Source organism: Ornithodoros turicata, chromosome 3 (genome assembly GCF_037126465.1).
Source record: "Ornithodoros turicata isolate Travis chromosome 3, ASM3712646v1, whole genome shotgun sequence".
Classification (NCBI taxonomy): domain Eukaryota; kingdom Metazoa; phylum Arthropoda; class Arachnida; order Ixodida; family Argasidae; genus Ornithodoros; species Ornithodoros turicata.
In genome coordinates, this window is record NC_088203.1 from 32,706,682 (window position 1) to 32,718,377 (window position 11,696).

The 11,696-nt window shown below is 47.9% G+C and overlaps 1 long non-coding RNA gene across 1 annotated transcript; it reads left to right on the forward strand.

Moving 5' to 3' along the window:
* The first annotated feature begins 450 nt into the window (after window positions 1-450).
* On the forward strand, window positions 451-11,246 carry LOC135390166 (uncharacterized). The gene is made up of 3 exons (XR_010421745.1): window positions 451-583; window positions 6,001-6,184; window positions 10,869-11,246. It is a non-coding gene; the product is annotated as an uncharacterized LOC135390166 (long non-coding RNA).
* Window positions 11,247-11,696: the final 450 nt, after the last annotated feature.

Genomic DNA, 11,696 nt, shown 5'->3' on the forward strand with positions numbered 1-11,696 from the left:
TATTTCATGAATTAGGGTATGCAAACGATGCAAACTTGGCTGACGTCTCTGTGGTGTTTACGGAGAAAACAGTTCCTTGATAGCTCCAGCCTTTTCTGAACTCTTCAGCTGTGAGTTTTTCGGGAAAAAAAAAACAGGTATCCTACATAATATTCACAAAAGTTAACAACAGCCAAAGCGAAATCGACAGGGCCTTTGAAGCGTGAAATGCCTCTATTATCAGAGTCATAGTCATGGTCAGAAGCATGTCACTCATTCCGAGGTCAGAGTGCCAACTTCCTGCGAGCCTGTGACATTCTCACTTTGATGGGTATGCCCGTGACGCGCACGTTCAGCACCGAATAACAAGCTCCTGGTTTGTCAATGCGTTTGTTTCCAGTGGAACGAGTCAATCTGTTGCGTCAATGTTGGCACGAGTTTTTGAAGAGAAAACAGGAAACCGTCTCAAACATGTCGTTGGAGAGTTGCCGTTGTTGAAATTGGGCGCACATACTGCGTTCACATCAGTGTTGTTTGAGCTGCAAGGTGGACGTTTCTCAGTTTTCAAGCGTCTCTGCTCGCATTTCGCCACAAAGTGACATGGGTGAGTATACATTACCTATATATTGTACCTCCTGTGTCGATACATTGAAATCGTCCTGCACCGTGATGACTACGAATTTGTGTTTTACTTATCTATTTCTAAATATATCAAAGATCTTTACAGACAAGTTCTAAATGAATCCTGAAGGAATGGAGTGTTCTACCGGGGCAGATCCTGCACAAATATTTTAGCATAACAATGAGACTTTCTTCACTGAGCGGCGGAAAGCAGCTCTATTATTATCTATCTTTATTGTTTTATACCCTTGATTGTTCCTGCTCATAGTACTCAAGAGGCAGGAATAAGTTGTCACTTGCTTCTTTTTTTTTTTTTTTTTTGTTTACTAGTGCTCCCGATCAGTGCTGCTGTTATAACAAGTAATTTCTGTCATTGGAATATATGCGAAATCGAAATTATTTACTATATATTACCTCCGCATATGTGCGGTGTCAAATGACATACTGCTCTTACACACATTCGTTCTATCGAGTTCGATGCAAGCGCTTGCAATCATCGTGATAAAGGGGCACCGGCAACCATTCAGCGTTACAAAGCGCGCCAAGTATCGAGAGAATGTTACGAGACGGTGAAAGTCCACTCGTGATTGTTCCTCCGGGTTGTTCGTGGGTCTTCCGGTACCTCTGCGTTCGAATCGAGTGGGTGAACACGTAACCTAGTGTCGGGTTTGTTTTCTTTGTTTGCGTGAAAACTTCTGTAGGTTCGGTATCGTAGCCGCAGGTCAAAATTTAGGATGCAACGAAATTATGCTGAATTTCATGACGATGATTTTATGATTGATCATGATTTTGATCATGAGAAAGAGAAACCGATAGCAACCAACCGGCTAAATCCAGATAGCTTGCACGTGTACGATTCTAGCTAAGAAGGCCATTGGTCATCGTGGTAATTGGTCTGGGTTGAGCGCGCGTGTGGGGACCTTGCCGGCAGTCTATCTCGCGAACGCATGAAGCTAGGACGCGGATTGAGATGTCTTTGGGAATCGCTTGAGAGATTCTGCATGGCTCTTAAGCGATAACGGCTTCATCAGCAATAACCAAAGGTTTATAAATTTCCACATTTGAAATATCGAAGTTTTGCCAGAATGTCGGCATATATGAAGCTAAAATACGATCAGAGTCGAAAGAGACGGCAGTCAGAAGAAAGGGCGGCTCGAGAGGAACCCAAAAAGCCCCCAAAGTCCAGCACCGAGCCATCGAGAGAGCCACGGGAGCCCCGAAGATGATTGCGGCGGATGCAAATTCGACTGCCGGCGCGCATAGTGAGCCCTTACCCCACTAATAATAAATTATTAATAAATGAACAAGTACTTGTATTTCTTTCACTAAAATCCCGCAAAAAAGCAAAGGAATCTGAGAAGATTGTGACATTTTCCTGTAAAACGCTACGGCTCGGACACGACTGAGCCGGCCCCGTTCTTTTCTTTTAATTCCGTGTTAACACCGCGAAGCAACTGGGGCCATGAGCGCATTGCGGACAGAGGACAGCAAGGAGAAGTTGCAGAGGGGGTTAGCCTGCATCCAGGGCCGATTTCAGGGGCTAGACGTTCGTCTGGTAAGTCTGCCGGAAAACTCAGACATCACAGCCGGTGCAGGGATTCGAACCCGCGTCACCTCGGCGTGGAAAGCGATCATCCTAACCACTATGCCACGGGAGCTGGTGTCTGATAGTTGACAGAAAGTGCGCATTGTTACGCCACTCCGCGCACGAAACACGGAAAACGGAACTAATTAATGACGGGGGGAAAACCTAAAGTGCCGAAGCGTTTATCACTTTTTTGTATTTATTTATTTTTTATTTTTTTAGGGGGGGATGTTTCGCTGAAAGTCCGCATACGTAAAATTGAGGTCCCGTGGGCGTCCGAAGCCAAATTCAAAAGTTTGGATTTTTATTTCATTAATTAACGTGTGCAAACGAGCCATTCACTGCTCAGTACTTGGCCGACGTCGGAAGGATCTTTGCGACAGAAATTGTTCTTCGACAGCGCAATCTGTTTACGAACTATTCAGCCCGGAGACCTTCGTGAAACACTCGGTATATCGACCATGGCGGCTAATGAATTTCGACGTTGGGAGGAGTCACCGCCTCCGTACAAATCTTTTGCCCTCCCCCATTTATCTCTCTCTCCCAGCTTTTCTTCTAGCATCTCTTCTTACAGTCTATATGTCTCGTGGAGTTCTCGTGGAAGACAGAGGACGCGCAGACGATGGACTTGCACTACACCGTTTTGATTACATTTAGTCACAACAGCGAGAGAAACATAGCCGAATGCGAATTCTAAGAGACGCCACGGACCAGTTTCAACGATGAAGAGTGTATGGCCTGAAAATGTCTGCATCGCAATGAACAAATAAGCCAATCCAGAAAAACTTGTGGCCTCCTTATATTGTAGTGTCCTTAACTTGAATAGCTCTTGTATGTGTATATGTCATATCACTCGGTAGTAATAAGGATTTAAAGCAGGGTTAAAAGATCAGATAACACAGCACGTCCGTGCTTTGACCCCGAACTTAAGCTCCAGTTTACGCCCTGCCAGACGCTTTCTCCCGGTTTCACGTCACGCTCAACAGGAAATGCATAACGCCAAATGTTTCAGGTCCCAAGCGACTGTCGTCTGTTCTGACATTGAATTCGGAGCACGGTAAACTGGTTGGTATTTGATATTTTGGAGTGCGCCGATAGACCATAAATATATCGATATATCGATCGAGTCTGAAAGCACCATTCCGTTTCATATCCGTTCCCTCTTCTTACTCGCTGAAAATGGCAGCCGTACGCCACCTCGGTTCACGTTGCTTTTGTGATATTGTCACAGAATGGCGTACTCCTCACTCGCTCCTCAAATCAGGAGCGATTTCCAACGGTATTATTCTGGGTAGCGGTTGCCCTTGAGCGTGTTATGTGGTAAGGTTCAATCTTCATGGTGCAGGAAGGACGCGACAAGGATGGGACAATAACCAATATGGCGCCTAGTTAGACGCCTGTGACATTTGCTCTCTGCATTTTCTTGGAAACAAAGCGTGTCGCGCGAAAAACGCCTAAAGGCTAAATGCACGGAGCTCAGCTCCGAGGATGATTGGTGTTGTGATTTACTTCTTATGCCCAAAATGTCATTCATTAATGTCGCTTGCGCCACTCATTGCGTCTGCCGTCGGACACAGCTTAGGTATCCCCTTCCCCTTCCTTTGGACTTCCCCTTACGTTCCGAGTTAAGTTCCGACCCGAACGAGTCATCGCTTTCTTGGGGGGCAACCTACCTGTTACAAACAAGGAAGATGGGCCAGAACATTATTCTTTCTTTGTGCTTGTATTTCGAGAAAGAATGTGTTTATAGGTGCTCAACGCCGCCATACAAGTTGAGCACTTATAACCACATACTCCACGTGCAGCCAAAGAGCTTAGGCTACTTTTCTTTGCCCGAAACAGCTGTCCAGTGCTGGCATGGCGGCGTTGAGCACTTATAAACTCCCTACTCCGCAGTTCCTGAGATTGGCGTCGACCTTGACATCAAATCCACATGTATTTCCTGTGGAATCCTTATTTACATCAAATCTGGGACTTGAAAGTCACAACACTGAACAGCTTGTTACTTTTGCTTCCCTTTTCATGTAAACATTCCCTTTCGTGTGAATATACACAAGAACAAGCAATGGTGACCCTGTGTACCATGTACGAGGGGTGTTCAAGTCAAACTGGGACTTCTCATTTCTCGCAAAAGTAAACTGAACTTACAGGCGAGAAATTAGTTTTATTTTTCAACGTAATCCCCAGCTGCACTAATGCACTTGTCCCAGCGTTTCACGAGGGCTTGGATGCCAGTAGCGTAGAAATCCTAACTGGCGCGTAGCAGCCATGATCGGACCGCATTCTTGACCTCGTCGTCGCAGCTGAAGTAGCGGCCCCCAAGGAACGCCTTCAGTGGCCCGAAGAGATGGAAATCGCTGGGGTCGAGGTCTGGACTGTAAGGGGGATGTGGCAGCGACTCCCACCCAAGTTCCTGAAAGGTGCGTGTCGTGAGATGCGCGGTATGCGGGCGTGCATTGTCCTGTAGGAGGAGGACTCCTTCGGTGATGACACCCGGCCGCTTTTGCTTCAGCGCCTTATGCATATCCCTGAGAACCTGGCTGTAATATGTATTATTGATGGTGGTACCACTGGGCAGAAAATCAACATGAACAACGCCAGCCTTGTCCCAGAAAACCGTGGCCATGATCTTACCCGCAGACGGGGTGCTTCGGAACGTCTTGGGAGCTGGCGATCCCGGATGCTTCCACTGTTTTGATGCGCGTTAAAACTCAGTAGTGAAATGGTGCACCCACATTTCATCGGCTGTCCTTCAGTGTCGAAACGGTACCTTAGCTCTTAGGAGATTTCCAGTCTTCTCTGTCGGTCAAACATGGAGAGCTGCCTCGGGACCCAACGGGCACTAACTTTCCAAAACTAGAGGTGTTCATGAATGGTAGTGTTCACCGTTCCCACAGAAAGGTCCGTCTTTCGAGCCAGTTCGAGACATGTCATCCGTCGGTCCTTGAGGATCAGGCGTTCCACAAGTTGGATTTTCTCAGGAACTCTTACACTGGGCTCTGAGCCGCCCCAGCCGCTCAGTTTGAGTTGAGTTTGAATTTGAATCGGTGCAGCCGGGATCGTCCTGCACCGATGTACGACCGTCTCGGAACGATTTGCACCACTCAAACGCTTTGCTGCGGCTAAGTGTATCGTGGCCATACTGAGCCTGAAGTCTTCTGTGAATTTCAGATGACTTTACGCCTTCATTCACGAGAAACTTCATGACAATTCGCTGTTCGATGTGCGCGCTCACATCGTTGTTGGCCATGTTGTCCAACATGTGTCTCCTGTTTTGCACAAGCTATGGACCACCACGTGGTGAACGCGGAGGCCTGTCGCGTGTGAAAGTGACCAAAAAGAAGTAGCGCGAGGCATTTGTACACTCAGTAGACAGAAAGTCCCGGTTTGACTTGAACACCCCTCGTACTTTGTCGTATATCTACCCCCGATATGTCGATGGACTATCATCTTTGCGCTCTCCTCGTCCTATTTTCTTTGTATGTGTGATATTCATTTATGAATGAGAGCTTCTTGTCTATGCCTTGTAGGTTTGGTTGCTACTGATACGTTCCTTGTGCGTGTGTGTGTGTGTTTTCGTGCGCCAACACTCAAAATGCTGTGCTGCTCTTGTGCACATAAATAACGATGGGTGTCATTATTCTTATTGTTAAGGGCGCAGTGTTCCAAAAAGTGCACAGACCTGTTGTTTGCAAGAAATGCAGATGCAACGATATCATTTGGAATGGCTATCTGCTAGGAGCTTCCTATTTGGTGAAGTTGAGTTTTTAGAGTACACTTATACACACTCATCACCTGCACTACTTCTCTTCCAGATATCAAGTGGCTCGTCGCAGTAATTTTCGTCTGCGTGACGTTGCCGCTATTGGCAAGAGGTGCTCCGGACCGGTCAGGATTGTCGTCATGCGTTCGTCAAGCAGGGAGGGGGTTTTCATCCAGAGACCGAAGGTGCGTCCAACGGCAGATGCAGCTTGCCTACCAGAACGCCCCAAACGCAAGGTAACTGCAACCTAAATCAACCAGAATGCTTCGCTAAGCTTGGAGATGCTAGACCCTAAGGTCAGAGCTTCAACTTGTGAGTGTTCGGTAGCAACCGTTAAATGCGTGGTGTTGCCCCACAAGCTCGCGCGCGGAAGCCAATCCACATTTATTTGAAATGTCCACCTCCAAAAGTTCGTATTCGCGTGCCGTCTCGTCATTTTTGGAGCGCGGCGCCAATGGCACGGTCGCATGCTTTCCTGTTGATTTCGAAACTATGGCCTCATTTTATTCCTTGTTGACCACTGACCGCAGTATCGAAAATCCCACGCGAACTGCTGACGTAGTTTGACTGTTATTCAATGGAACACACGACAAGAGCAGACGCCAAATGTTGAGAGTATGTCAGAATTAGAGAGTTTTTGTACATCGTAAGCTATCACCTTTGCGTACGTAAGGGATAGCATTCGTGGTTCTGCGCACTGCGCGAAGTTCTTTTTCTGTGATGGGCGTGCGCAGGACCATCAACGCTGTCCCTTACGTACGCAAAGGCGATAGCGCACGATGTACTAAAACTCTCTGTGCCTCTCCGGGAAAAGGTGAGAACGACATTCCCTTCCCCGCCAATCAGAGCACCGCCTTAAGAAAAGGGATACCGCGGGCGTCTGAACGGTCCTCTCATCCCTCCTGTTAGTGAACGACGTCGCGCTGGTGCCGCCAGAGCCTGTAAACAATGGAAGCAGCACTGATCTTTAAAATTCCTTGATATAATATCTAAGCGCTATTTGACAAAAAAAAAAAATAAGAAGCCGAGTAGACTGTGGGTCCATGCCAAACATGGAGTGGCATCTGTTTCATTGTTCAGTGGTATTGTTACATATCTTCTTTCGGCATTGCCAAGCGGGTTATGGCGTCCCTAGCGGTGGTGGTAGGCAAGGTCGTACTGAAGACTGGAAGGTTGTGGATTCGAGCCCTACCACAGGCTGTGCTGTGTGATGTTTTCCCTGGGTTTTCCGGAAGACTTTCCAGGCGAATGTCGGCACGGTTCCCTTTCAAGGCCGCCCAGGACGCATACTAGCCCGATTGTCTCCCACTGCGTCCTACTGTCTTCTCTCCACCTGTCCACGTCTGTACACCGCCCATAGCCACAGTTACTTCGCGGCTCTAACAAAGAATAAAAATTACCAGTAAACTCCAAGAAATATCGGCCGCTGCGACCGCGGACAGCTTCGATTGTGCCGAAGCCGATATTGCCGACATATGGTAAAATTAACTCCCCTCTCTCGAACATGATGCTGGCAGTGCTTTAGATGGACCGGCTTATCAACCGGCGGTGACCGGCGGCTTATGGACCGACGGTTGGCTTACCGAGGCAACAGAGGCTTTTGCTAAATACTGCAGTTCTGAGCGGGTGCATTCTGCACGCTCAGAATGTGCATTCATGCATTCATGCATAAAATTGCAAGTGGTATGCACCGTGCATACCACATGCAATTTTATTTTACAGCGATACCTGCATGAGGGAACTGTTCCTCAAGGACGGCGTGGTTCCTGACGTCCAGAGCTGTTTATTAGGAGACTCTGGACATTGGGAGGAGCCTTTCTCAAAGCGCGCCATTTGGCGTCAGACGATGGGCGGCCCAAGACCAGTGGCACCATTTTGTATCAGAGCTATCACCTTGAAATCTCCTATTCCACCACTTTGGAGCACAGGCGCAGCCTTGAAATCCCCCCTTGCCGCCTCGACTCTCCTTTCATCCCGGTCAAGTGGGCGGAGCGATGACGGCTCTGACGTCATGGCGGCAGAAGATCACAAAATGGCCAAACTCTCTTAATAAACGGCTCTGGTGACGTCTTATTCGGCGCGCCATTGGTTGGCGGGGCAGCAAAGCGAATAGCACACGGAAAAAAAAACTAAAGCGGCAGCCGTGCGGTGTGTGATATAAGCGTCGTCAGTCTATCACACGCTATGGGGCGACCACAAAGGATCCGTACGGCGTGTGCAGATAGGGAGTGCAGGGTTCGGCGCGCCGCTGCAGAACGCAAACGGTGTAGCGCATCGAGCGGACAGTCAACCAGACGGGCACTGGCTGCATAACGACAACGTGACCCAACAGTGAGGGAACATAAAGCGGCTGCGTTGAGACGAAGCCGAGGAGACCCGAAAGTTGTCTACGTGTGCGCAGGGCCAGCGACAGAAATTACGGGTGCCGGGCATGACTCCGGGTGAGTCCTGCCCGGGCACCCCTCCTCTCGTCTACTGGTGCTAGCAACCGTCGGGTCGGGCGGGTCATCGGGGTTAGCCATCATTTAAAGACACTCTACCCTTTTAAAAAAAAAAGTCTAAAAGAGGCCCATACTTTGATGCGACGATTGCCAAATTTTGTTAAGCAAATAAGCCGAAATCAAAACCGACCGCATCAGGTGACGACAAGAGAGGGGCACGACCTACGCCTTCTGCGGCCTATCTGGGCAACAAACCGGTGGTGGTGGAAGTGCTTGCCGTCGACGGCCACGCTAAGGCGTGCAACGTCACGACTATCGAACGGGGAAGGGGGGGGGGGAAGTGCGCCTTGGGTCAACTTCACAGGAAACTGTGCCGACATTTGTCTCAAAGTGTTTGGGGAAAACCCAGGGAAAACACTCAGGCAGCACAGCCGGTCTATCTGGCCAGCGGATCAGCGGCTACTCCAATCAGCTTCATGGCTCCAAATCACGTAGCCCTCCGACGTCAAATGTGTGTGGTCCTGCCAGCGCTTGTTTCTGTTTCGTACCAGAATACCACAAATACCAGAATACCAGAATTGCATACCAGAATTTGGTGATAGATATTTCAACGTCTTTGCTTGTTTACGGGTTTTTAAAATATAGGGTGGCTTTCAAGAACGACTAGCTCTAATTCTCCTATCTCACATTTCCACGAAAGCTCAACTTAAAACTTTAGTTAACGAATTTTAGGTAACCTGGTAGCTCTAATCTACAGAATGTCCGCCTGGCCTGGCCCTGAAAAACGTGCATATGTGCTGCTCTCATAGTTTTTTAGATTCAAATTTATTTTCATCCATAGAAGTACTGATTAAGGGATACCCGAAAAAAAAAAAAAAAAGAAAGAGCTGTCTAGCAGCTTGACGAGTCCCGGCTCCCGCTGCACGCTCAGCTCCTGCCGACCAACCCTTTTCTTTTCCTTTTCTTCCCCCCTTTTTTTTTTTGAGTACCAAGCCGACCTCCGTCTGGCTGACCTTTCCTTTCTTTTTTCTTAATAAACATACCCCCCCCACACACACACACACTGTCACCTGTTACAAAAATACTGTTATCATCAGCGTGTGAAATAAGCTTACAATTTGTATGAAGATATACAATGTCATTGATATACACTATAAACAACAAAGGCCCTTGTACTCTATACGTTGGGTTGCACCATAGGAAATTCTACGGAGTGAAGTGTCAGCATGGCCACGTAAGCGAACACACTGCTGTCGATTTTCAAGATAAGACTGAATTAATTTTAGTGCAGTTCCTTTGATTCCATAATGTTGAAGTTTTTTAAGTAACGTTTTCCGACTAATATAGTCCAAGGACTTAGTAAAATCAATAAATATACCCAGAGTCAATGAGTTCATCTCTATACTTGGAATAATTACTTCTTTTTACTCCAATAACGCGGTCTCAGTGGAATGCCCACCACGGAAGCCATACTGAAAATCGAGTAAACGGTATGCTTCTCAAGAATTCTGAAAGCCTTGAGCACTTTGAAAACACTGGTGGAACAGACAGTGCCGGATTTACAGTGGTGGGGGCCCCGGGGCAGTGTGCTGTGGGGGCTCCCTCGTGTATTCTATATCTATCAAATGTGCTATTCGGGGTCGATATGCGTAGATATGCGTAGCCAGAGGACAGATCTTTACAAAGTTTCCGTTTCTTCCATCTTTCTCGACGTCGAAGTAGCTGTGGCCATCATGCGCAGCTTACATGTTGACGCAGTTGTATCTCTTATGCAGAAAGGAAATGTTGTAGATCATAGACGTGCTTCACAGGTACATGCAGTTGCATGGGTTGCATGCAAAACAGATTTCCCTTGGACAAGACCTTTTCTGGGGGGGGGGGGGGGGGCGCTTTTGTGGTGGGGGCCCCGCGGCAAGTGCCACGCCTGCCCGACCCTAAATCCGGCACTGGGAGCAGATATATATTGCTTCTCCTTATAACCAACGGATTATGACGGACTAGATTTATTTATTTTCTTTCTTAAGTTGAACACGATTATAGCAGTTACACGCGTACGAAGGTCAACATTTCTTTGAGTTTGAGGACAGACGGAAGCACAGAGACGAGAGGAGGCGAACACCACAACTCAACACCAGCAACAAGTACTTTCTGGTGTTCACTACAGTGTTCATTGCTGGTTTTAGGTCTGTGCTGTCCACCTCGTCGATATCGTGTTCTGCCATGTTTCCTCGAACTCAGGGAAATCTTGCCGTTCTCACAAGGGTATATATACATGTACAAAAAAAAATGTCAACAGTCATGTCCCAGTATTAAAGTTTTCCGGACACTTGACATCTGTACCTGGCTGCCTGCCAGCTGCCAGGTTTCGTACTTCAGCTGGCACGTTTTTTCTTTTGTTTTTTCTTTTTGACCCGCAGAGCGGAGTCATTGTCAATCGACCAACATGGTCGCTGGGCTTCACTTTTCTCACTGTCCACAGGTACGCCCACTGCAGAGCAAACTACAATGCTGTCATGACTTGCGGAGCTTCTGCAAGGCCACTGGCAGAGAACATCAGCAACTGCCTCGAAAGCCGCATGACTGATCGGCAAAAGAGGACCTTTCGCCAAGCAGGACAAGTAGGACGAGGCGCCCGAAATACTAGGGCTTGCGATCGCTATCAGAGACGGGGAGGAGGAAGAAGGGAGTAAAAGAAACGTCGAGAGCCAGCAAGCGACCGGCTTTCCAGCTTGGTGCTTTCGGCCTCAACGGCTCTCAGAGGTTTGCTGATAGTCCAGAACGTCAGGGCGACATTAATTTGTGATGCAAAACGCCTTTAACGAAGTATTTTTGTCAGGAATTAAAACGATTGATTTTCGTTTTGGTCTTTTTATTTTGCCCCTATAGTAGTGATCTTGATCCTACCGGTAAGTATGCTCAGAGGCACAATGTGCTGGTGCCATTGCAGACACTCGTACTTGCCATAGTGAAGCCTAGAAACACAACAACATATCTAAACACAGCACACTCGACGGATAAGAAAACGACTAGAGAGGTGTCATGATCGTCTGCCATCTCACTCCAAAAATAGGGCAACACACCGTAGTCTGCCCCCCCCCCCCCCCCCGGAAGTGTTTGGCGAAAATTGTATGCGTGTGGGGACTCTCCTTATAGAGGTCATTGTACAGTGATCCAGAGTCTTGGGCTTACGGCTGTCAGGATCAATAGCTCATGTCAACTAGGGCCGACCGTGGGATTGTTGAAGAGAACAGCACGTTGTGCCTGTCTGTATCCTGTCTACCGGAGGTTCGTAATGGGAAACCTATCT